Genomic DNA, 26,700 nt, shown 5'->3' on the forward strand with positions numbered 1-26,700 from the left:
GATGAGAATCGCAGACAGCGAACGAATGGAAGCAGTGTGCATTCCGTCTTTTGTCAGTGATTATCAATGTAATGTATAGGAAAAGCTTTGCCTCTGTTTTATATCTGAAATATCGCTGATGTAACACTGACCAAATACTGATGAAAAATGGTTTGTGTTTTTAAGGTAGGAGAAAAAATATCAGACTTCTGAGGCCTAAGGCACAATTAAAAAATAAACCGTCAGGTTATGTTCGCATGACATCTTTTGAACGCACACGCAGAGATTTCCCAGGCGCAGCTGATTCAGGAGAACGCTGATGGGTGCATCCTTGAAGTGTCTTTGCCGGCATTGTTACCGTATGCCTTGTGCCGTATCATACTCTATACCGCTAAGAATGAGCATGACATTTCTTTTAACTGCCTCAGGGTTTTCAACATAAGATGAAACGTGCACAGCAATGCTGTTTTTACATTGCTGTGCACACTACACTGTGTACAGAATTATTAGGCAAATGAGTATTTTGATCACATGATATTTTTTTATACATGTTGTCCTACTCCAAGCTGTATAGGCTGAGAGCCAACTACCAATTAAGTAAATCAGGTGATGTGTATCTCTGTAATGAGGAGGGGTGCGGTGTAATGACATCAACACCCTATATAAGGTGAGATTAATTATTAGGCAACTTCCTTTCCTTTGGCAAAATGGGTCAGAAGAGAGATTTGACGGGCTCTGAAATGTCCAAAATTGTGAGCTGTCTTGCAGAGGGATGCAGCAGTCTTGAAATTGCCAAACTTTTGAAGCGTGATCACTGAACAATCAAGCGTTTTGTGGCAAATAGCCAACAGGGTCGCAAGAAGCGTGTTGGGCAAAAAAGGCGCAAAATAACTGGCCATGAATTGAGGAAAATCAAGCGTGAAGCTGCCAAGATGCCGTTTGCCACTATTTGGCCATATTTCAGAGCAGCAACGTTACTGGAGTATCAAAAAGCACAAGGTGGGCCATACTCAGGGACATGGCCAAGGTAAGGAAGGCTGAAAAACGATCACCTTTGAACAAGAAATATAAGATAAAACGTCAAGACTGGGCTAAGAAATATCTTAAGACTGATTTTTCAAAGGTTTTATGGACTGATGAAATGAGAGTGACTCTTGATGGGCAGATGGATGGGCCAGAGGCTGGATCAGTAAAGGGCAGAGAGCTCCACTCCGATTCAGATGCCAGAAAGGTGGAGGTGGGGTACTGGTAGGGGCTGGTATCATCAAAGATGAACTCGTGGGACCTTTTCGGGTTGAGGATGACCTACTGCCAGTTTCTGGAAGACAACTTCTTCAATCAGTGGTACAGGAAGAAGTCGGTATTGTTAAAAAAAAACATGCAGGGCAATGCTCCATCACATGCATCCAACTACTCCACAGAGTAGCTGGCCAGTAAAGGTCTAAAAGATGAAAAAATAATGACATGGCCCCCTTGTTAATCTGATCTAAACCCCATAGAGAACCTGTGGATCCTCATAAAATGTGAGATCTACAGGGAAGGAAAACAGTACACCTCTCGGAATAGTGTCTGGCAGGTTGTGGTGTCTGTTGCTCGCAATGTTGATCATGAACAGATCAAGCAACTGGCAGAATCTATGGATGGCAGGCTGTTGAGTGTCATCATAAAGAAAGGTGGCTATATTGATCACTAATTTTTTGGGGTTTTGTTTTTGCATGTCAGAAATGTTTATTTCTAAATTTTGTGCAGTTATATTGGTTTACCTGGTGAAAATAAACAAGTGAGATGGGAATATATTTGGTTTTTATTAAGTTGCCTAGTAATTCTGCACAATAATAGTTACCTGCACAAACAGATATCCTCTTAAGATAGCCAAATCTAAAAAAAAACACTCCAACTTCCAAAAATATTGAGCTTTGATATTTATGAGTCTTTTGGGTTGATTGAGAACATAGTTGTTGATCAATAATAAAAAAAATCCTCTAAAATACAACTTGCCTAATAATTCTGCACACGGTGTATTCATTTTATGGGGTGCTTTCTCAGACAGATTCCAGTGAATATGTGCACATAGGAATAGAGATGGCCGAATACGTTCAGTTCGGCGAGTGCAGCCGGACTTTTGAAATAGTTCTGATTTGGACCCGAACTTGACCTCAACTCCAATGAAGGATGTATGAGCAAACAATGCACTATATCATTGCACTAGCTGCCCATACATCATAGGATCCAATTTAATTTGCTTGTTCTCACCCAGAAAGCTCTCCACAGTGCAGTACCTGCTACATCTGCACCCTCATCTCTGTCTATCCCTCTACCCGTTCTCTGCTCTCCGCAATTGACTTTCGACTAACATCCACACTAATCCGGACCTCCCACTCTTGGCTCTAAGACTTCTCCCTAGCTGCACCAATCCACTGGAATGCCCTGCCCTAAGAAATTAGGATGATCAAGAACTCACACATCTTCAGATGCTCCCTAAAAACACATCTTTTTAGGGTGGCCTATCTCCTTCCCTAATCGAAGTCAATTCATATATATCCCCTCCACTATTACTCGGAACATAATTCTCTGTCAGACTCCACTGTACCCAAAAACATCACAAAGATTGGCTGGTGACTGGCTTACACAACCTTTATCTATCCCACATTTCTTCGAGATGGCTGGACCATCGTTTTAAATAAGCACCTGTATCTTGTCACATCACCTCACCCCATTGTAGATTGGAAGCTCTATGATCAGGGTTGTCATTATCTTTGCTTTAATTATTGTATCTTCTATAACTGTTAGGGGTACTACTTTGCACGCTGCGACATCGCTAGCATCGGCTAGCGATGCCGAGCGCGATAGTACCCGTCCCCGTCGCACTTGCGATATCTTGTGATAGCTGCCGTAGCAAACATTATCGCTACGGCAGCTTCACACGCACTTTCCTGCCATGCGACGTTGCTCTGGCCGGCAACCCGCCTCCTTCCTGAGGGGGCGGGTCGTGCGGCGTCACAGCGACGTCACACGGCAGGCGGCCAATAGAAGCGGAGGGGTGGAGATGAGCGGGACGTAAACATCCCACCCACCTCCTTCCTTCCGCATAGCCGGTGGAGGCACGTAAGGAGATGTTCCTCACTCCTGCGATGTCACACACAGCGATGTGTGCTGCCGCAAGAACGAGGAGCAACATCGTATCTCCTATTAGTGCGACATTATGAAAATGACTGACGCTACACAGATCACCGATTTTCGACGCTTTTGCGATCGTTTATCGGCGCATCTAGGCTTTACACGTTGCGACGTCATTACCGGCGCCGGATGTGCGTCACTTTTGATTTGACCCCGACGATATCGCAGTAGCGATGTCGCAGCGTGCAAAGTACCCCTTACTTATGAATATTTGTTTGTATATGAATCTCTGAATTGTAAAGTGCTGCGGAATATTTTGGCGCTATAGAAATAAAGATTATTATTATTAATTGGGCAGCCTGGGTCTCTGCCAACATGCAGCCAGCCATAAACACTTCAGGGGGCGGGGTTTTCCATCTTTGGGGGGTTCACAATACGTTTGATCATGCTGTTGCTACCCGCAATGCGAGCCGATCACAAACTGCAAGCAGCTCGCACTGGGTTGAGCCCCGAGCATACCCAACACAGCACAGCACAGCAAAGCTCACGCAAGTGATGTTCATACGTAAAGTACCCGATCTTCAAACTCAAACTCAGTTTTTTTTTGTAAAGTCTGTGTTTGGTAAGAACACTGAACCTCGGGTTCACTCATCTCTACCTAAAGGTACCGTCACACATAGCGACGCTACAGCGATCCCATCAGCGATCTGACCTGGCAGAGATCGGTTGAGCATCGCTACAAGGTCGCTGGTGAGCTGTCAAACAGGCAGATCTCCACAGCAATCAGAGATCAGCCTCCAGCCACCAGCGACCCGTGTAACGACGCTGTGCTTCGTAACCATAGTACACATCGGGTTACTAAGCAAAGCGCTTCGCTTATAGTTACCCGATGTGTACCTTGGTTACGTGTACAGAGAGCAGAGAGCCGGCTTCAAGAAGCTGCGGACGCTGGTAACGAAGGTAAATATCGGGTAACCAAGCAAAGCCTTTGCTTGGTTACCCGATATTTACCTTGGTTACAGCGTCCGCAGAAGTCGGCTCCCTGCACATTCAGTTCGTTGCTCTCTCGCTGTCACACACAGCAATGTGTGCTTCACAGCGGGAGAGCAATGACCAAAAAATGGTCCAGGACATTCAGCAACAACCGGCGACCTCACAGCAGGGGCCAGGTCGTTGCTGGATGTCACACACAGCAACATCGCTAGCAAGGTCGCTGCTACGTCACAGAAAATGGCGACTTAGCAGCGACGTCGTCGTCGCTGTCATTGTGTGTGACATGACCCTTGCAAGTGACTCGTGCTAGTCTCACATTGGCATCACCCGGCACGGCCTGCAGCTTTCTGGACAGGATAGTCACAGCTGCATAAAAATATATGCAGCCAACCTGTTCCTGTCCGGAGAGTGTGCGGATATTTTGGGTGATGCCAATGTGAGACTTTCGTGAGTTACACGCAACTGTGACTCCGGCCTAAGAACTATTTCTATTCCGGACTCAGAGAGCAATGAATCTGCAAATTTGCTTTTAAGGGTTTTTTGGTGGGGGGTTTTAAGCTACAGTGCAGATTACACCAGTAAAAATATTTTGAAAATACTATGTAGCATTAGATGTGCAGCTCTGTACACATTTTATTATATAGGAGTTAAAGACTGGAGAATAGTGTATAAAATGAGACTCGTTATTGCTGTGAGCACAACTGAAACACTCGTCTAGTTTTGCTATAATGCAGAGTTCTGCTGTTGCTTGTGCTTAAAGACGAGAGGGATTTGTGCCAGTCTGTACGCCAAGGGAATTGGGTAATTTTTTGCCTATCCAGCCACTTAATTACTGTCACTTCTGCTTTATATTTACTGGGGCTGCATGGAATTCTAATTGCCTGAACACGTCCTGAATGACATAAAATGTCACAAATATCCCCTTCTCACCCCAAATTTAATTGCATAAGCCCATACATGTGCCAAAATATATCCATTTTACACTTGCATGACGTATCGTATTGAATTAAAATAATAAAAACATTATAATAAATATTATTGAAGTGTAATTGGTATGAGGTAAGTCTATAAAGTCGCCCAGACTCCCGGTGACTCCGCCGCTGATAGGTCTCAGTTGAGTGCTTCTTATTTTACTAGCGTGTTATTCTTTCTCTCCTTACTTGAATCTGAAGTAGGAGAACATACAAGGTGCCTGTTATACACCCTGATTCGTGCTCTCCAGGAAAAGTGCAAGCAATTCTGACAAACAATGACTCAATTCATAAGTACGGCACACAACCTCGCCTCTGTGTACCACTGCCAGCCATTATCTGCGGGAAGAAAGGCAGCGCACGACACAATCCGAGCAGTGAAAGGCTGCACACTCTCCAGCTTTTCCATGGAAAAATACTCTACTGGTTCTACAGTTCTACAGCCCAGGCTTGTAAAAAGGAAAGTCAGGGAAAATTAGCAAACCAGACGAATAAAATACAATTTCCAACACATATATTAAGTCAAATATTTATAAAAGTATGAGAAACGACGTGACACAGATATCTTCATTTTAATATCTAAAATTCACCCCGTGCCTCTCTATATATTTTTTTTTACATTTTATATGGACAGTTTGTTTCTTTTACGACAAGGAAAAAGCAGCAAAACCGAGAGTGTGGGTGGTAATTACCATCTAACGCCATAGAAATTAGTCCTGTGCATAACATGACATTAATATTTGTACAAAACTAAAAAAAAATTGCAAAAAATTATAAAATATATACACACACACCCCTATATTTTAACCCCTTCACCACTCAGTGATTTTAAGTTTTTCATTTTTTCCTCCCCCTTCTTTCAAAAGCCATAACATTTTTGTTTTTTCATCAATATAGCCATATGAGGGCTTGTTTTTTGCGAGACGAGCTGTACACTTGAATTACGCCATTTATTTTACCATACAGGGAACTGGAAAATGGGGGAAAAAGCCATGTACAGTGAAATTGCAAACAAAAGTGCAATTGCATGATAGTTTTTTGGGATTTTAATTTACCATGTTTACTATGTGGTAACACTAACCTTGAAATATGATTCCCCACGTCAGTACGAGTTCGTAGATATAAAACATGTATAGTTTTACAGTTACAGGTGTATCTCAATAAATTAGAATATTATCAAAAAGTTAATTTATTTCAGTAATTTAATTAAAAAAGGGAAACACATATATTATATAGAGTCACTACACACATTGGGATCTATTTTAAGTGTTTATTTCTGTGAATGCTGATTATGGCTTACAGCCAATGAAAACCCAAAAGTCATCTCATAAAATTAGAATAATTACCAAATAACACCTAGAAAAGCTTCCTAAGCTTTTAAAATGGTCCCTTAGTCTGGTTCAGTAGGGTACAGAATCATGAGGAAGACTGCTGACTTGACAGATGTCCAGAAAGCAGTCCTTGACACACTCCACAAGGAGGGTAAGCCACAAAAGGTCATTGCTAAAGAAACTGGCTGTTCACAGAGTGCTGTATCCAAGCATGTTAATGGAAAGTTAAGTGGAAGGAAAAAGTGTGGTAGAAAAAGGTGCATAAGCAACCATATCAACCACAGCCTTGATAGGATTGTTAAAAAAGGCCATTAAAAATTTGGGGAAGATTCACAATGGGTGGACTGCTGCTGGAGTCAGTGCTTCAAGAGCCACCACACACAGACGCATCCAGGACATGGGCTACAACTGTCACATTCCTTGTATCAAGCCACTCATGAGCAATAGACAACTCCAGAAGCGTCTTACCTGGGCCAAGGAGAAAAAAAAACTGGACTGTTGCTCAGTGGTCCAAGGTATTGTTTTCAGATGAAAGTAAATTTGCATTTCATTTGGAAATCGCGGTCCCAGAGTCTGGAGGAAGAGTGGAGAGGCCACAATACAAGCTGCTCGAGGTCTAGTGTGAAGTTTCAACAATCAGTGATGGTTTGGAGAGCCATATCATCTGCTGGTGTAGGTCCACTATGTTTTATCAAGACCAATGACAGCATAACCTTTTAAGAGTAAATTTAGAGCACTTCATGCTTCCCACTAGTAGCAAGCTTTTTGGAGATGGAAAGTTCATTTTCCAGCAGTACTTGGCTCCTGTTCACGCTGCCAAATGTACCAATACCTGGTTTAGCTGAAATCATTATGGGACCTCGTGTGGATTACGTCATACCTGCAGGGGTGTTTTGGGGTTAATAAAGTGGTGGAAAAGGGTGTTTTTTTCAAATAAAGGATTTTTTCAGTCTTTGTGTTTATTTACTTTCACTTACAGATTAGAAATGTGGGGGAGTATCATAGACGCCTGCCATTACTAATCTAAGGCTTAGAAGCAGCTATGGGCTGCGATTAACCCCTTATTACCCCGATTTCCACAGCAGCAGTGCAATCGGGAAGAGCCGGGTAAAGTGCCAGGATTGTCACATTATGATGATTTCTTTTTTCCCTGAAGATGGAGATGGTCCTTGTCTCTGAAACGCATTGGATTGCTGAAATAAAAAGAAAATCTTTTCATTATCCTGTTACCAGTGTTTTTTTAGCGCGGCATAGACCCGTATTTCTCTATGCACTAATTTTTGTTAGCTGCACATGTCAGCTGATCAGATCAGCCAACATGTGAGAGGAACAAACGGGGTCTTGTCGCACGAGCCCGCATTAAAGGAATAGCTAGACCTTGGACATACAGGTACATCCCAGGTCTTGAAGGTGTGAAGGCTACATTCCCATGATTAACTTTTGGTGAGTTTTTGATGTTGCAGAATTTCTGCACCCATTATTTAAATTAGCTTACCTGGGATTTTTCATTGCGTTTTTTTTTTACATGTGTTTCATTACGTTTTTGACACGGTGACTTTTTGTATCTTGTTGGCGTGTCATGCTTTAAATGAACCTGCTTTGTTTTTTATACTTTCTGGTATTTGGCTCAGACAAAACTCTATTGACAGTCTCAGGTGCGGATTACATGCATATTTCATGTGTTTCCGCTGCTGAAACGCATTAAAAATGCATTTACTTTTTAACCTGTGGATTTTCCGTATCTAATGCAAGTCTATGGGGAAAATGTGCACAGAAAACTCAGCGTACCAGCAAAGGAAAATGACGTTGTAGATTTGAAACACAAACCGCAGGTCAGTTTACACTGAGTAACAAAGAAGCTCAGTGGGCAGGAGATTACTATATATCCCATCCACTTTGCTGGAACTGTAAGATGCTACATTTTTTGATGTATCAAAAATACACAGCAGCAAATCTCACCAAAAGCTCATTGTGGGAACCTAGCCTAAGAAGGTTAGCGAAAGGCGACAGTGCTATGAATATACTTAGAGAATACATTGCAACAAAAACTACCCCTGCTTTATTTTTTACTTTAATACAATACTGGGTAAAAAAATAAATCAATTTTAAATTTAAATTATTAAAAAAATCAGCGAGGAAAGGGCTTTTATTAATATTGGAAAAATATGCATATTATATGCTTTACAGCTATCATTAAAAAAATCGCCACCATTTCCCAACATACCTAGCAGCGTTGCATCATTCCACAGTATGGAATTGCAGATATCATGTTCAGTGTATTTTGCTCATTCGTTGGACAACCTGTTTACACCTATCGACCTGTTTACACCTATCAACTCTCATTTGTGAAACTGGGATTTATAAATGGATGCACAGACACACAGTTTGTGACAGAAACACTGTATGTTAGCCCCGTTTCACACATCAGTGAAAAACACTGACGCTCTTCACTGACGTGTAAAACGCCCACATGTCCCTCTGTGTTCCATGATTCACGGCACACATGGGTTGTCCATGTGCAATCCGTGATCCATGATTGCAAATGGACATTACTCACCTGCCTTCGCTCCTGCTGTCCATGGTGCTGAACTCCTCGGCTCTGCAGCGTCCGCCCACCGCTTTCTGCAGCTACTTCCGGGTCGGCTGTTCCTGCTTTCATGAATACTCATGAGGCGGGCAGGAGCTGCAGAGAGCAGAGGCTGCATAGTGAATCGCTGGAAAGGTTAGTTGAAAATGTTTATTATTTAATATGTCAGTGTTTTTCTGGTACGGTTTCACGGATCACACACGGATCACACCATCGTGTGGTCCGTGGGTCATCAGTGATGCCAGAAAAAAACGGACTTGTCTCTGTGCAGAATCACGGACACGTGTGTACGCTGCACGGAGACACGTTCAGTGAAAAATCCCTGATGTGTGAGCAGAGCCATTGATTATAATGGGTCTGCGTATGTCAGTGATTCTGGTACGTATAAAAAAAGCACATACGTACCAGAATCACTGACGTGTGAAGAGGGCCTTACACACGTATGTACACACTGAGCACCTTCATACAGACACTAGTGATGAGCGAGTACTAAAAAGCTCGGGTGCTCGAAGCTCGGGCCGAGCCTCCCAAGATACTCGTGTACTCGGCCCGAGCAACGAGCCCAATGTTATCCTATGGGAGACCCGAGTATTTTTGTGAAATGACCTCCCGGCAGCATGGAGAAACCCTAAAAATGTCACAAAAGTCTCAGAAGAGTGCTCAAATGACATGGCAACAGCATGGGGAAGACCCCTTGAAGCATTTATCACTCAAAAGTCACAGCTGTGAACAATTTTGTCCGCGTTTTACGCCATTTTTACGGACTCACCAGAAAACCTTCCAAAATGACCCCAAAATGATTTTTCATGGCGGAAATGTTAAGGGCACATACCCAATAGTGAGATAGAGCTGGTGTATGTTACTTTTTGAGATCAATACATGAAAGATTTTACGTGAAAACATTGTGTGGCACTCCGATGTCCCTGAGAAGAGACGTACATGAAGGCCTCTTGAGTCTAATGTGCCCATTTTGAGGAAGTGAGTCTTTGTAGTATTTTCCTTTGCCAGGGCAGTCCTAAATTGTGAGGTTCACCAATGCCCCTGCATACAGACGTGCATGAGGGCCTGTAAACCTGAAGTGCCCATTGGAAGGAAGTGGGTGTATTATAGTATAGCCCTTAGGCAGGGAAGCCAAACATTGGGAGGCTCCACGTTGTCCCTGGATAGAGACGTGCATGAAGGCCTGTAAACCTGAAGTGCCCATTGGAAGGAAGTGGGTGTATTATAGTATAGCCCTTAGGCAGGGAAGCCAAACATTGGGAGGCTCCACGTTGTCCCTGGATAGAGACGTGCATGAAGGCCTGTAAACCTGAAGTGCCCATTGGAAGGAAGTGGGTGTATTATAGTATAGCCCTTAGGCAGGGAAGCCAAACATTGGGAGGCTCCACGTTGTCCCTGGATAGAGACGTGCATGAAGGCCTGTAAACCTGAAGTGCCCATTGGAAGGAAGTGGGTGTATTATAGTATAGCCCTTAGGCAGGGAAGCCAAACATTGGGAGGCTCCACGTTGTCCCTGGATAGAGACGTGCATGAAGGCCTGTAAACCTGAAGTGCCCATTGGAAGGAAGTGGGTGTATTATAGTATAGCCCTTAGGCAGGGAAGCCAAACATTGGGAGGCTCCACGTTGTCCCTGGATAGAGACGTGCATGAAGGCCTGTAAACCTGAAGTGCCCATTGGAAGGAAGTGGGTGTATTATAGTATAGCCCTTAGGCAGGGAAGCCAAACATTGGGAGGCTCCACGTTGTCCCTGGATAGAGACGTGCATGAAGGCCTGTAAACCTGAAGTGCCCATTGGAAGGAAGTGGGTGTATTATAGTATAGCCCTTAGGCAGGGAAGCCAAACATTGGGAGGCTCCACGTTGTCCCTGGATAGAGACGTGCATGAAGGCCTGTAAACCTGAAGTGCCCATTGGAAGGAAGTGGGTGTATTATAGTATAGCCCTTAGGCAGGGAAGCCAAACATTGGGAGGCTCTACGTTGTCCCTGGATAGAGACCTGTTAGGTTCTTAGTGCCTCCGTGCTTGCATTTAAAAATTGCACGTGTGTGCCTGTTGGTGGCAGCTTTCCGCTGCATTTGTGTGAGTTTTGCACAAACTTGGATATAACACACAAGTCTAGTGAATACACATCAGCACAGCATTGCAAAATGCGCAAGGGCGTTGTCAACGAACAAGGAAGTGGACGTGATGGTGGTGCAGGCAGACACCGAGGTTGTGTGCAAGCTCTAATTTCGCCACAACAAAGGGCCACATCTAGTCGCTCGCACGTCCTGTCCCAAATTCTTGGGGACCGCAGCAGTACACCCCTCTTGAACCAAGACCAGTGTCAACAGGTTGTTAGTTGGATAGCGGATAATGCTTCCAGTCAGATTGGCACCACCACAAACACTCTGTCTTCCACACGGTCAAGTGTCAGTAGCCGTGATACTGCACCGCACATTTCAGAACCTGATCCTCCTTCCTACCACCAGGCCGAGTACACGTCCACGGACATTACTGATCCCACACTTGGACACTCGGAATAGCTGTTCGTTCACGTTTCCATTCACAAATTCTGGCCTCTCGCCAGCTCCTGTTGAAGTGGGCCATGACGAGATTGTATGTACAGATGCACAAATATTTGAGCAGCCACGTTCTCACGAAGTTGGCAACGTGTCTCAACAAGGGGTGGCCGATGATGAGACACAATTGTCAGGAAGTCAGGAGGAGGAGCAGGGTGCGGAAGAGGAAGACGACGTGGTGGATGATCCAGTAACTGACCCAACCTGGCAGGAGGATATGCAGAGCGAGGACAGCAGTGCACAGGGGGAGGGAGGCGTAGCATCACAACAGGCAGTAAGAAGCAGAGTGGTGGCCCCAGGCAGACGTCAGTCAACTGTTCCCCGGAACAACACGACACAAGGTGCCTGTACAAATGTTAGGTCTTCCCGAGTCTGGCTGTAATACTATTGTATGTATTGAGGATTTCGATTGCGTTAGGGCAATGACAACCAGAGACGAGTTCTTGGTGCAAGACATTTATAATATGCAACCAGCAAATATGTACATAAACGGAACAAAAACACAGTAGAACATAAATACAGGAAATACCTTCCAGGGACTGAGCGAAAGGGAATTCCCGGTACCGCGCACCGGACTCCCCCAGGGAGACCACCAACAGCAAACCCCTATACAGGGACTGTCTGGCAATCACCCCAGAAGCCCTAAATGCGCAGCAGCCGGGACACAAAAGGGCAATAGGTAAGTCGAAAAATGTCTGTACGTGATGTGAGTCCAGAGTGGTATTAAACGGAAGGAACCGGGCAGAAGTTCCGACCAAAGACGGCAAACGGAGTCCAGGTACAGCTAGATGATACCAGATGAAGTCCAGAGTCGGTGTCGGTTGTTTTCCAAGAGGATCCGAATAACAATCAGGAACCAAAAGCAGCAGGGCAGGAGCACACAGGAAGCAGTATACTCAGGCACTGGACTAAGCTTTAGGGGCGGCTTTTAAACAGATGGACAGGAAGTAGGGCAACATAACAGAAAACTCCATGTTAACAAAGGGCAAGCTCTTTCAAAAGAAAACTGGAAAACCAGGAACTCTGACACTGGCAGTTTTTTAAGTTGGCTCCAGATGATTCTAAAAAGGCCATTTGCAACACCTGCCATGCCAGCATCACCAGGGGTACCAAAACTAGCAGCCTGACCACCACCAGCATGATCAGGCACATGTCAGCCAAGCACCCGACTTTGTGGGAAGTACAACAGAGTCGAGGAGCAGTGCTTGCTGATGTCACTGCTACGTCTTCGCTGGTTGTGCATGCGAGCCAATCCCCTGTCCATGCTGCCTGCGAACAAGCCTCCTCCACTCCTGCACCTGCAGTTGCCTACGCAGAAAGAACACCATCATCAAGCACGTCCTTGTCCCAGCGCAACGTTCAGTTATCCATTCAGGAAACCTTTGAGCGCAGGCGCAAATACACTGCCAACACCCCACATGCCACAGTTCTAAATGCTAACATTTCGCGACTGCTTGCGCTGGAAATGTTGCCTTTTAGGCTGGTTGAGACAGAAGCATTCCGCGAACTGATGGTGGCAGCTGTCCCACGTTACTCGGTCCACAGCCGCCACTATTTCTCCCTGTGTGCCGTCCCCGCATTGCATAACTAACCACGTGTCACAAAACATCACACGTGCCCGGAACAACGCTGTTTCAGCCAAAGTCCACCTAACCACAGACACGTGGACAAGTGCATGTGGGCAAGGCCGCTACATCTCGTTGACGTCACACTGGGTTAATATTGTGCAAGCTGGGACCCAGTCTGAGCGAGGGACGGAATACGTCCTTCACACACCAAGTTTTGCAGGCCCTACCTCAGTCAGGGTTTCACACACACTCTACAGCTCCGGAATGTCATGCTCCTCAGCCTCCTCCTCCTCCTGCGCATCCTGATCCACTTTACCCTCCACACCAGTCCCAAGCTGTAAGTGTCGCTGGCGGAGGAGGGGACGGTGCGCTCTCCCACTGCTCGGGTCCGGCTGACGCAGCTCTACGGCTGCTGCTGCTCGTTGGCTCGAGCGATGGCCGGATCCCGGGGACTCGAGCGGCGCTACTCGCCCGTGAGTGAAAAGGGGTGGTTTGGGTTTTGGGGATATTGTCCGTGACGCCACCCACGGTTGTGGTGATTGTGTGGACACCACCGCTGCTCTGGACGGGGATCCCGGGAGCCTGTGACAGGGAGCAGCTTTGTTGTTATTTCTCCCCTACGTGGGTAGGGGGGTTGGTTGTCCCGGGGCCTGGTGATGGGGTAGAGATGGATGACAGGCGGGTTGCGGGGCCTGATGAAGTGCATGGTCGCAGGGGCAGCGCTGTGCCGCACGGCACGGAGGTACTCACTCAGCCCAATGATGATGACACAGTTCAGGGTAAAACAAGTGGCTGGATGGACAGGTCACTCGGACGGCTGCGGTTGTTCCTCCCTGCAGGTTAGTGATGACTGTCTCTCCCTGCACCGAAGTTAAGTGTTGGTAGTGATGGTTTCCCAACGGTAACCCGCTCCCTGACCTGGATATGGGCCGGAGGAGCCCCTTTTGCCCACAGGCGCTGGCCCTGGGAGACGGTTGCCCTTGCCGGTGGCTGTGTCTCCCCTTCACGGTTGTACGGTTGCCTTCTATCTGGACTTGGCTGTTTGGAAACCCTGAGGTCCCCTTCAATAACGGATTTGGCAAATTCACGGCGACACCAAGCCTTGCCGGGATCCGAAAGTCCTCTGCCAATGGTGCTGGCTTCGCTTTGTATACCGGTCCGGTACGGCCGGGTCACCACCCGTCCACGGTCCTTACGGCAGACTCCAATCGGCCTCCACTGCAGACGGTCAGCACATCCTGCCAACCTTGCTGTCCTGTCCAGGCCACACACCCGGACCAACTTCAGGCTCTTTGCTGTCACTTTTCTCCTCTCTACTACTTTCCTCCTTCCACTTCCTTAGCTTAACTCTCACTGCCTGTGTTTTCCCTCCTCCTCGGTGGGTGGAGACCAACCGCCTGGCTCCACACCCTGGTGTGGACAACAGCCCCTGGGGAAGGCAACAAGGATTTTGTGTTTTGACTATGATATGCCTGCAGGGAGTGTGGGGTGTTTAAGTGTTGTGCTCTGTGGCCCCTGGCTTGTCCAGGGCGACACAGAAGCACTGCAGCACTGCCTCGGCGAAGCGGCAACAGGCAGTGCTGAAGCTAATCTGCATAGGTGACAAACCCCACAATGCAGAAGAGGTGTGGACAGCTCTGAAACAGCAGGCAGATCACTGGCTCACAACTCTGAACCTAAAGCCAGGAAAGGTGGTGTGTGACAATGGCCGGAACCTGGTGGCGGCTTTGAGGCGAGGCCAGCTGACACATGTTCCATGCTTGGCCCATGTGCTCAACCTCGAGGTTCAGCGGTTTCTAAAGTCATAGTCAGAGCTGTCTGATCTGCTGGTAAAAGTTCGCCGCCTGTCTGCACATTTTCGAAAGTCACCTACTGCTTCAGCCGGCCTTGCCGCCTTAAGACGCCGTTTGCATCTTCCGGCACACAGACTGGTGTGTGATGTCCCCACGCGTTGGAATTCAACTCTGCACATGTTGGTCAGGATATGTGAGCAGAAGAGGGCAGTTGTTGAGTACCTGCATCACCTAAGCCGTCGGGAAATGGGTCAAACTCCACACATAACACCTGAGGAGTGGAGATGGATGTCCGACCTATGCACCATCCGCCAAAACTTTGAGGACTACAACAAGATGGTGAGCGGCGATGACGACATTATTAGCGTCACCATACCGCTTCTCTGCCTTCTAAAATGGTCTCTGCTCAGAAAACAAACATGATGCATTGCAGGCGGAGCGCGATGAGTTTCAGCAAGAAACAGTAGTGGGTGTGGGTGATGATAACACACAGCCCAGCCTCGTCTCATCACAACGTGCAGTGGAGGACTATGACGAGGAGGAGGATGAAGACATGGAGCAACTCTCTGGCCAAATTGAGGATATGACATGCAGTCATATCCTCGGTTCAGCGTGGCTGGCCAGAGGACAGGGTAGATGATGAGGAGGAGGAGGACAGCATGTTCAGTCATCGTGTCGGTCAGGATACTGAAGTGATGGCTGTTAAGAGTCTGGCACACATGGCTGACTTTATGGTAAGCTGCCTGTCTCGTGACCCTCGCGTTAAGAACATCTTGGCCGACAATCATTACTGGTTGGTAACACTGTTAGACCCACGCTAAAAGGAGAACTTTATGTCTCTTATTCCCGAGGCGGAGAGGTCAGGCAAAATGCAGCAGTTCCAGAAGGCCATAGTCACGGAAGTAGGCAAAGCATTCCCCTCACAAAACGCTAGCGGCATAGGTCATGAATCAGTGGACAACCGAGGCGTACAGCCGAGAGAGGCACAAGTCCAATCCGCCAGAGGTAGGGGAACAGTCTTTAAGATGTGTGACAGTTTTCTCAGCCCCTCACGTACCACAGCCCCTGAGGTGCGGGGTAGTGCCACAAGAAATCCTAAGTTTGCCCAGATGCTGAAGGAGTACCTTGCAGATCGAACAACTGTACTCCGACATTCCTCTGTGCCTTACAATTATTGGGTATCCAAGCTGGACACGTGGCATGAATTGGCTCTCTACGCCTTGGAAGGCCTGGCCTGCCCTGCTGCTAGCGTTTTGTCAGAGCGTGTTTTTAGTGCCGCAGGTGGAATCATTACAGATAAACGCACCCGCCTGTCAACTGAAAATGCTGACAAGCTGACTCTGATCAAGATGAACAAGGGTTGGATTGGGCCAGACTTCACCACACCACCAGCAAATGAGAGCGGAATTTAAAGTTTGCCATGTACCTCCACTCACCCATGGGTACACACTTCTGGAGTTTGGCTAATCGCTGGACTGCTCCTCCTTCTCCTCATGCGCCACCATGATGATGACCGTTACAAATTGCAATACTTAGGCCTTTGTTTCAGGTATACCCCCAGTGGTAAATTTTTTCGCCCATTCTTTGCAGAATGGACATTACAACGACAGGAGACCCACTCCTTTGCAATGGGAACAATGTTTTGAGGCCCTCATGCACGTCTCTATCCAGGGACAACGTGGAGCCTGACGCTGCCACCGACTGCCACACACGTGCTGTTTTTAAATGCAAGCACGGACGCAATAAGAACCTAACTGGTTTTTAGGAGCGACAATTACTGAGAAGTCTGACACTATCAGACACTGCTGACTGACGTGTATTATACACTAGACTTGTGCGTTATATAATAGTTTGTGCAAAACGCGCACCTGTACCCTGCCACCGACTGCCACACACGTGCTGTTTTTAAATGCAAGCACGGACGCAATAAGAACCTAACTGGTTTTTAGGAGCGACAATTACTGAGAAGTCTGACACTATCAGACACTGCTGACTGACGTGTATTATACACTAGACTTGTGCGTTATATAATAGTTTGTGCAAAACGCGCACCTGTACCCTGCCACCGACTGCCACACACGTGCTGTTTTTAAATGCAAGCACGGACGCAATAAGAACCTAACTGGTTTTTAGGAGCGACAATTACTGAGAAGTCTGACACTATCAGACACTGCTGACTGACGTGTATTATACACTAGACTTGTGCGTTATATAATAGTTTGTGCAAAACGCGCACCTGTACCCTGCCACCGACTGCCACACACGTGCTGTTTTTAAATGCAAGCACGGACGCAATAAGAACCTAACTGGTTTTTAGGAGCGACAATTACTGAGAAGTCTGACACTATCAGACACTGCTGACTGACGTGTATTATACACTAGACTTGTGCGTTATATAATAGTTTGTGCAAAACGCGCACCTGTACCCTGCCACCGACTGCCACACACGTGCTGTTTTTAAATGTAAGCACGGACGCAATAAGAACCTAACTGGTTTTTAGGAGCGACAATTACTGAGAAGTCTGACACTATCAGACACTGCTGACTGACGTGTATTATACACTAGACTTGTGCGTTATATAATAGTTTGTGCAAAACGCGCACCTGTACCCTGCCACCGACTGCCACACACGTGCTGTTTTTAAATGCAAGCACGGACGCAATAAGAACCTAACTGGTTTTTAGGAGCGACAATTACTGAGAAGTCTGACACTATCAGACACTGCTGACTGACGTGTATTATACACTAGACTTGTGCGTTATATAATAGTTTGTGCAAAACGCGCACCTGTACCCTGCCACCGACTGCCACACACGTGCTGTTTTTAAATGTAAGCACGGACGCAATAAGAACCTAACTGGTTTTTAGGAGCGACAATTACTGAGAAGTCTGACACTATCAGACACTGCTGACTGACGTGTATTATACACTAGACTTGTGCGTTATATAATAGTTTGTGCAAAACGCGCACCTGTACCCTGCCACCGACTGCCACACACGTGCTGTTTTTAAATGCAAGCACGGACGCAATAAGAACCTAACTGGTTTTTAGGAGCGACAATTACTGAGAAGTCTGACACTATCAGACACTGCTGACTGACGTGTATTATACACTAGACTTGTGCGTTATATAATAGTTTGTGCAAAACGCGCACCTGTACCCTGCCACCGACTGCCACACACGTGCTGTTTTTAAATGCAAGCACGGACGCAATAAGAACCTAACTGGTTTTTAGGAGCGACAATTACTGAGAAGTCTGACACTATCAGACACTGCTGACTGACGTGTATTATACACTAGACTTGTGCGTTATATAATAGTTTGTGCAAAACGCGCACCTGTACCCTGCCACCGACTGCCACACACGTGCTGTTTTTAAATGCAAGCACGGACGCAATAAGAACCTAACTGGTTTTTAGGAGCGACAATTACTGAGAAGTCTGACACTATCAGACACTGCTGACTGACGTGTATTATACACTAGACTTGTGCGTTATATAATAGTTTGTGCAAAACGCGCACCTGTACCCTGCCACCGACTGCCACACACGTGCTGTTTTTAAATGTAAGCACGGACGCAATAAGAACCTAACTGGTTTTTAGGAGCGACAATTACTGAGAAGTCTGACACTATCAGACACTGCTGACTGACGTGTATTATACACTAGACTTGTGCGTTATATAATAGTTTGTGCAAAACGCGCACCTGTACCCTGCCACCGACTGCCACACACGTGCTGTTTTTAAATGCAAGCACGGACGCAATAAGAACCTAACTGGTTTTTAGGAGCGACAATTACTGAGAAGTCTGACACTATCAGACACTGCTGACTGACGTGTATTATACACTAGACTTGTGCGTTATATAATAGTTTGTGCAAAACGCGCACCTGTACCCTGCCACCGACTGCCACACACGTGCTGTTTTTAAATGCAAGCACGGACGCAATAAGAACATAACTGGTTTTTAGGAGCGACAATTACTGAGAAGTCTGACACTATCTGGACTGTTTTACACTGTGTACACCAGCCCCAGATATGATGAAGGCTGGTATACGGTCACCACTAGGAATGGCTATATATACCCTGCCTGCCTGCCTGTATACTGCTACAATAGTCCTGACAAGGACTCTTCTGGTCACTAGCCTGTATTCCGACCTGGCTATACCCTGCCTGTATATAGCAACAATAGTCCTGAGAAGGACTCTGCTACTGTACTCCGACCTGGCTATACCCTGCCTGCCTGTATACAACTAGAATAGTCCTGAGAAGGACTTCTGGTCACACTGTTTGCAGCCCTGCTCCGGAACTAACTATAAAGGGCCGCAAAGCTTTCCCTGAATCAGCGACACTCTCCCTACACTCACTGTCAGAATAGCTGTGAGCAGAGCACAGCGCGCCGGCCTATATAAAGGCTCGGTGACGCTGTGCAGGCCGGCCAATCACTGCAATTCCACAACTAACAGGGCTGTGGCATTGCAGTGGTCTGCCAGCCAATCCCTGCATGAGGGCTGGCTCTCAAAAGAGCGCCAACATGCAGAAATGAAGACCACGAGTAAAGCACGAGTATCGCGAGATTACTCGGTCCCCGCCGAGCAGCCCGAGTACAGTGATACTCGTGCGAGTACCGAGTAGTGACAAGCATGCTCGCTCATCACTAACAGACACATATATACCTACCAGGAGCCCATAAATTCTGATGTCCTCATTAACCTCTTCACGATGCGGCCAATTTCCCTTTTTTGTTTTTTCCTCCCTTTCTTCTCAGGGCCATAACTTTTTTATTCTTCCATCCACATAGACATATCATGGCTTGTTTTTTGTGGGATTAGTTGTACTTTTGAATGACTTCACTTCATTTACCACCTAGTTTTCTGGAAAATATGTGGAGAAATAGTGAAAAAAATTTCTGTCATTTTTTTTGTTGAAATGGTTTTGTAATGTACATTTTGTGTTAACAATGACCTGGTAAGGTGATTCTCCTCATAAGGAGAATTATGGCAATACCAAATATGTCGATTTTTCTTTTCATTTTCTTAGAGGTGAAAAAAATCAGAAGTTTGCAAAAACAAATTTTGGAGTTCTGTCGCCATTTTCCAAGACCCCTAACTTTTTAATTTTTCAGTCGATGGTGTGGTATGATGGCTTATTTTTGGCATGGCAAGACATACGTTTTTTAGACCATGTTGGGACAGATATGATGTTTTGATTGCATGTTACAGCAGTTTTTAAAGCATTGTAGGACTCCAAAAAATAAATGTTAGCATTTTTTTACACTGTTTACCGATCAGGTTAATTATCTTTATAGTTTGCTAGATTTTAATTTTCTGAAGGCAATACCATATATGTTTTTATTTATTTATTTATTTTTAATCATCATTCTTTCTAACTGGGCAAAGGGAGAGATAGTTTGAACTTTTATGTTTTTTACATTTTTATCATATTTTTTAAAACATTTTTGTTACTATTATTAATAGTCCCCTTAGGGGACTTGAAGCTGTGATCATCTGATTGCTTGTGCTGTGTGCTACAGTGTCATAATATACACCACTGCATTGCTTTATATAGTGAAAATCACAGTCTCTCTTGAAGCCTGGCTACAGTCAGGTCTCAAAGGAGCGCTGTAATGACAAGTACGAAGGTCTTCAGCAGACACCCTGCTGTCATAACAACCAATCGGCAACCCACGATCATGTCACGGATGCACTAATGGGAACTTAAAATTCCACGCTGTCGCGTGTTAAATGCCGCTGTATGAGTTTGACAACAGCATTTAACAGGTGAACAATAACAGGTTAACAATTGTTTGAGGCAGGTCATGGCTGTAATACACAGCTATTACCACTGTTAACTGCCAAATATGTGGCAAGCGTTCTCCATGAGCCCACTCCATACACCTCTGGACAAATAGGGGGGCCCACTCACTGTAGCCACTAATCCCCTCATGATCCTCCCTGGGGTCCGCTCTACCTGTGGGGAGCAGAACCATCTTTGCTACTACAAACCATCCGCCCTGGAGGACAGAGACAGCAGCAACACCTACTCCGTGGCCGCGTACTGCAGGAGGCGTCACAAGACAAACTATCCCCACAACAACTCCCATCCTTCAATCATTCCCCTTTTGTGTACACCTCGGGGTCACGAAACCAGGCAGGGATACCCGTGACATTCCTTGACCCTCACCGACCCGGTGACGAGTATTTCCCCCGTCCATGTGGGGTGCTCCACACACACCTTTCTGTATAAGACCTCACAGCTCACAGTGCATGTCAGACCAAATCAGAATCATGAGGTCAAAGGAACTGCCCAAGGAGCTCAGAGGCAAAATTGTGGCAAGGCACAGATCTGGCCAAGGTTACAAAAGACTTTCTGCAGTACTGAGGGTTCCTAAGAGCACAGTGACCTCCATAATCCATAAATGGAAGACGTTTTTGATCACCAGAACTCTTCTTAGACCTGGCTGTCCAGCCAACCTGAGCAATCGTGGGAGAAGAGCCTTGGTGAGAGGTGTAAAGAAGACCCCAAAGATCACTGTGGCTGAGCTTCAAAGATGCAGTAGGGAGATGGGAGAAAGTTCCACAAAGTCAACTTTCACTGCAGCCCTCCACCAGTTGGGCCTTTATGGCAGAGTGGCCAAACGGAAGCCTCTCCTCAGTGCAAGACATATGAAAGCCTGCAGAGAGTTTGCAAAAAAACACATGAAGGACTCCCAGACTACGAGAAATAAGAATCTCTGGTCTGATGCTGATAATTGTAAGGGGTATATGTGTAGAAAACAGGCACTGCTCATCACCTGCCCAATACAATCCCAACAGTGAAACATGGTGGTGGCAGCATTATGCTATGGGGGTGTTTTTCAGCTGAAGGGACAGGACGACTGGTTGCAATTGAAGGAAAGATGAATGCGGCCAAGTACAGAGATATCCTGGAAGAAAGCCTCTTCCAGGGTGCTCTGGACCTCAGACTTAGCTGATGGTTCACCTTCTAACAAGACAATGACCCTGAGCAAACATCTAAAATAACAAAGGAGTGGCTTCAGAACAACTCTGTGACCATTCTTGACTGGCCCAGCTAAGGCCCTGATCTAAAGCCAATTGTGCATCTCTGGAGAGACCTGAAATGGCTGTCCACCAATGTTCACCATTCAACCTGACGGAAATGGTGAGGATCTGCAAGGAAGAATGGCAGAGGATCCCCAAATCCAGGTTTGAAACACTTGTTGCATCATTCCCAAGAAGACTCATGGCTGTACTAGCTCAAAAGGGTGCTTCTACTCAATACTGAGCAAAGGGGCTGAATACTTATGACCATGTGATATTTCAGTTTTTCTTGTGTAATAAATGTGCAAAAATTTCTACATTATCGTTCTTTTCTGTCAAGATGGGGTGCAGAGTGTACATTAATGAGAAAAAGTAAATAACTTTTTTGAATTTATCAAATGGCTGCAATGAAACAAAGAGTGTAAAATTTAAAGGGGTCTGAATACTTTCCACACCCACTTTGTATATATATATATATATATATATATATATATATATATATATATATATATATATATCAAAGGAAAAAAAGGGGCAGTCACACACTGCAAAACCACAATAAATTCTACCTAATAAATATTTTTAGAGGTATTTAGAATATGAAAATGGCCATTGTAATACTAGCCCAGCGTCCCTTCACGGCACCCTCCTTTGCTGGGTCCTACTCTAAACTGCATCTCTTCTGGGCTTTAAAAACCTACAAGATCAGCAGGTGAACACAAAAAAGGCTAATGAAGCTACCAGGGGCTAGAGTGCAAATCCAGTCAAACAGAGCATCACTCCCTGTTACATGCAATATACAATAAAAACAGAATGAAAACAGGGGTTCCCTTGCTGGTTTCCCATGCTGGTACTAACCTGACTTCAAACTGAACTGGCAGCATCTTTATAAATGTGAATAGGTGCGTATCTGTACATGATGTACGTGGTGTATTATATAAATTACTGGCTGAAGCCATTCAAAAGAATGGAAGAATTTAGGTTCAAGAACACAGCAGGTCTGTCCCCGTTCACACTAGACATTTGTGCATCGACTGTGAGGTGTCACTCCCCGCAGGAGCATGTTGGACTGCCCTGCACATGAGGTTCCAGTCCTTTAATGATAATCACAGGGTAATAAACCGTTTAGTTTACATAAACAATATCTCACACACAGATAAAAGATGCACAGTTGCTTTTTGCTTTTTAACTCTTACAGCATGCTGTCAGCTTACATTGCAAAAATTTGTTGACAGATTCCCTTTAAAAGAATTATTCATGCATCTGTTGTTTTTATGGATCCGTATATCCATTACTTAAAACTCAGAACATTTCTTATTCACATCTGTTTTTTTGCAGATCAAGTATATTGGGATCCATCTAAAAGGAATGAAAACCTAAAGACATGCGTTTTCCATGTTTTTTCCATCCATTTTCTATTAATGTCTGAGTGTAATCATAGTCCATCAAGCACCATTTTTTTTTAGGATTTTTTTTTGTTGTGAACATACTTTATTTTATATATTGGGGTGTCCTGGATTAAAATATAGTATTTTGTCATGTCTGTTTCTCTTCCTGCACTTAATAAACACTTCTAGGAAACTTTAGGTAAAGAAGTCCCTGCAATTAACACATGCATTTGAAAATCACACATGGCCTAGGGTTTCTTTAGTGCACTGATTAGGTGGAGGATCCAGCTGGTGTGAGATTTCACACCTTTTTATGGCTTTCTTTATTGGCTGGCTACTTAATTTCTAGAGAAGTTTCTTGGTTTTTCTCAACCTTAGCATTCATAAATATGTATATCTCATGAACCTACCACCCACTTTGTGCACTTAAACTAAGTTCTTGTGGAATCACTATAAAAAGCCTTTGTAAAAATAGATCATTTTCTTATATGCATTGTATTAAATTTCAAGTAATACTTTTCCTGTATTAGGTTAATGAGGCTTCAATGGGTTTTTCACTTATTTTTCAATTGTCCAGAAGGAAGGAGTCATTCCAAATACATTACCTCCCAGTCCCCTGTATGGACAGAACATCTATACGTCCACTGATGGGTGTCAGACTGGTTAGTAAGGCCTTTATCTTTATTTTAAAACATTCCCATCCATCTAGCCAGTTTTAAGGATGAAGTTGAAAACCCATTTAGTATCACCTCCGTTACTGATCCTTTACTTTCTTGTACGTGAAAAAAGTAGATCGAGGTATTTTGAATAGAACGTCACCTGTGTTTGGTCAGTATGCGTTTTTACCATCAGTGTTTCATCACTTTTTCTTGTATGTAAAAATAATATGGAGGTTTCTCAAGCTTCTGTCACCCAAGAAAAATGTACAACACACGGGTGTCACAGAGAACTGCACTCCTTTCTCTTTTGGTGCAGAACTCAACCCCCCATGGTTCTGGGATCCTAACTGTTGGTATTGCTTCCATCAGCGCTCAAATCCTAACCACACCTCACACCACACCCTGTCAGGCACACCAGTGGGTGGTCTAACTTGAACAGGGCCACCCACTTAGGGGTGAGGCAGACTGGTGGGAGGGTGGAAGTCAGTTTGGAGTGAGATTAGTAGTAGCTCCCAAAGAGTGAGGAGCTGGGAGTTGGAGCAGTATTGGAGGGTATTGGAGAAGGGTGCACAGACTTAGTTTTAGAGAATGGTCGGCACCGGAAAGTCCAGTAACCGGACCGGTACCGAGCACAGCAGGGTACAGGACCCTAGATCAGGGAATAGCTTCACACAACCTGGTAATTCCCCTGTGGAGGATAGTCTCTTTATGAACGGGGACGGATTCCCAGACAAGCTCCCCAGAGTGGCAGCGGCACCCAGAGACTTGGTTTACTCCTGTGTCAGTGTCTACTTAAATGTCGCACCAACATCCGCAAAGCCTGAGTGAGTACGCTGCTTCCCTTGTGTCTGGCGTGCCCGCACAGCTATCCTGCACAATCCCATTCTGAGTCCCGGGGGTCTCCGCTACCCGTGGAGGTAACACCATCTGGCTGCCCCATTCCATCTCCCCGGGTACTCCCATCGGCAGCGGCGGTACTCCCCTGACCGCAAACCACGGGTGGAGTCACGAACTCTCCCCTTGTAAATATTCCCCTTTTCATTTGAAGTTGCCACAGGCCCCCCGGGCTCGGAGACCCTCGAGTCACAGTAACTCCGGATCCGAGCAGTGCGACTGCTGCATGGGCGGCACACCTCAAATTTCTGGCGTCACGAACAGAATCGGACTGGGCCCACTAGCCTGGGTGACGTGCGCCTTGACAAATCCGAAGAGCGGTGTCAAAATTCAGTGCCTGCCATTTTCAGCTCCTAAATGCCAACTTCCTGACCAAAAGCGTGCGAAGCGGGAGCTTCGCACCTCGTCCTGCGAGCGCAGCCGGAAGCTGGAGAGCTGGCTGCCGAAAACCAAGGGGGCGTAGTGTGATGTAACAGCGGAAGTGGTGCAGGGACTCCAGGACTCTGCCCATAAAGTTCCTGGAACCAGCAGAGGCAAGATGGCGGCAGTAACGGACTGGTCACCGGAGCGTGCTTCCAGGGCTGCCACTAGGAATTTCGGGGCCCCATACTGGCAAAATTTTGGGGCCCCTTGAGGCCCCACCCCAGCTCCGCCTCCACTCCAGCTCCGCCTCCACTCCAGCTCCACCTCCACCCCAGCTCCGCCTCCGCCCCGCGGATCTTCCACAGTCTCACCGCCACTCTTAGAAAAACTTCACTTCTGCACTACAGCCTCACCAATCACACATTAACCCTTCACACTGAACACCGTATCACACACGCAGCCATCAGATTTTGTTTTGGCCATCAGATTTTTGTAAGCCTGTCACCCCCACAAGGTGGACTCTTTTGGCCGGGCCCTACTCTGCTCTAACTTTTTTTTTTTATATCTAACTTTTTTGGTATATATTTATTTTTGGTATATCTATTTTTTTTCTTTAAGTGAATGTGTCACATACAGTTTTTAAACTAATTGAAACCAAATTGTGATAATGCAGACTTGTGGATTTAGACCAGACAACCCCTTCAAAGGGAATCTGTCACCAGGTTTTTAACACCTAATCTGAGCACAGCACAACATAGGGGAAGAGATCCTGATTCCAGCGATTGTCACTTATTGGGCTGCTTAGTGTAGTTTTGATAACATCACTGGTTAATTAGCAGGAGATTATCATTACAGGACTACTTGGCATGCAGCAAGTAGTCCCAGCATATTCATGAGCGCTGTATAACTGCTAGATCTGCAGCAGAGAAAACATGGATTTTATCACAATGACAGCAAACAGCTCAGTAAGTGACATCACTGGAATCAGGGTATGTGTCTCTACATTATGCTGCTCTCAGATGGGGGAGAAAAAACCTGCTGACAGATTCACTTTAAGGCTCATTCAGCAGTCGGTGAAAACCGGTCTGCACTTGGGCCGCAGTGCATGGCCTGGCCATGGGTCTCCTGACCTGACCTCAGCAGTCTCAGAGCATATACGAGGACAGGAGATCGGTGCCCGGCTATGCATGGCGTGTTAAGCTGAGATTTAAACTGATGGCTCTTTATGGGAGCTGAGGAGGGTTGTGAACAAGAAATGCCACATAAGGCAGAATTAGGCTGAGTCCACATGCCCTGTAATCATCCGTTGGGAAAAATGATTTCTGCAGGATCCGTTTTCTTTAACATGGGAGTCTATGGAGGACAGATCCGTTAACAGATTTCTATTTATCTTCCAATCTGTGACAGATGTGCATCCTGACCTGTGGGGCACAAGTCTCCTCCGCAGGAGAAC

Source organism: Anomaloglossus baeobatrachus, chromosome 5, assembly GCF_048569485.1.
Source record: "Anomaloglossus baeobatrachus isolate aAnoBae1 chromosome 5, aAnoBae1.hap1, whole genome shotgun sequence".
Classification (NCBI taxonomy): Eukaryota; Metazoa; Chordata; class Amphibia; order Anura; family Aromobatidae; genus Anomaloglossus; species Anomaloglossus baeobatrachus.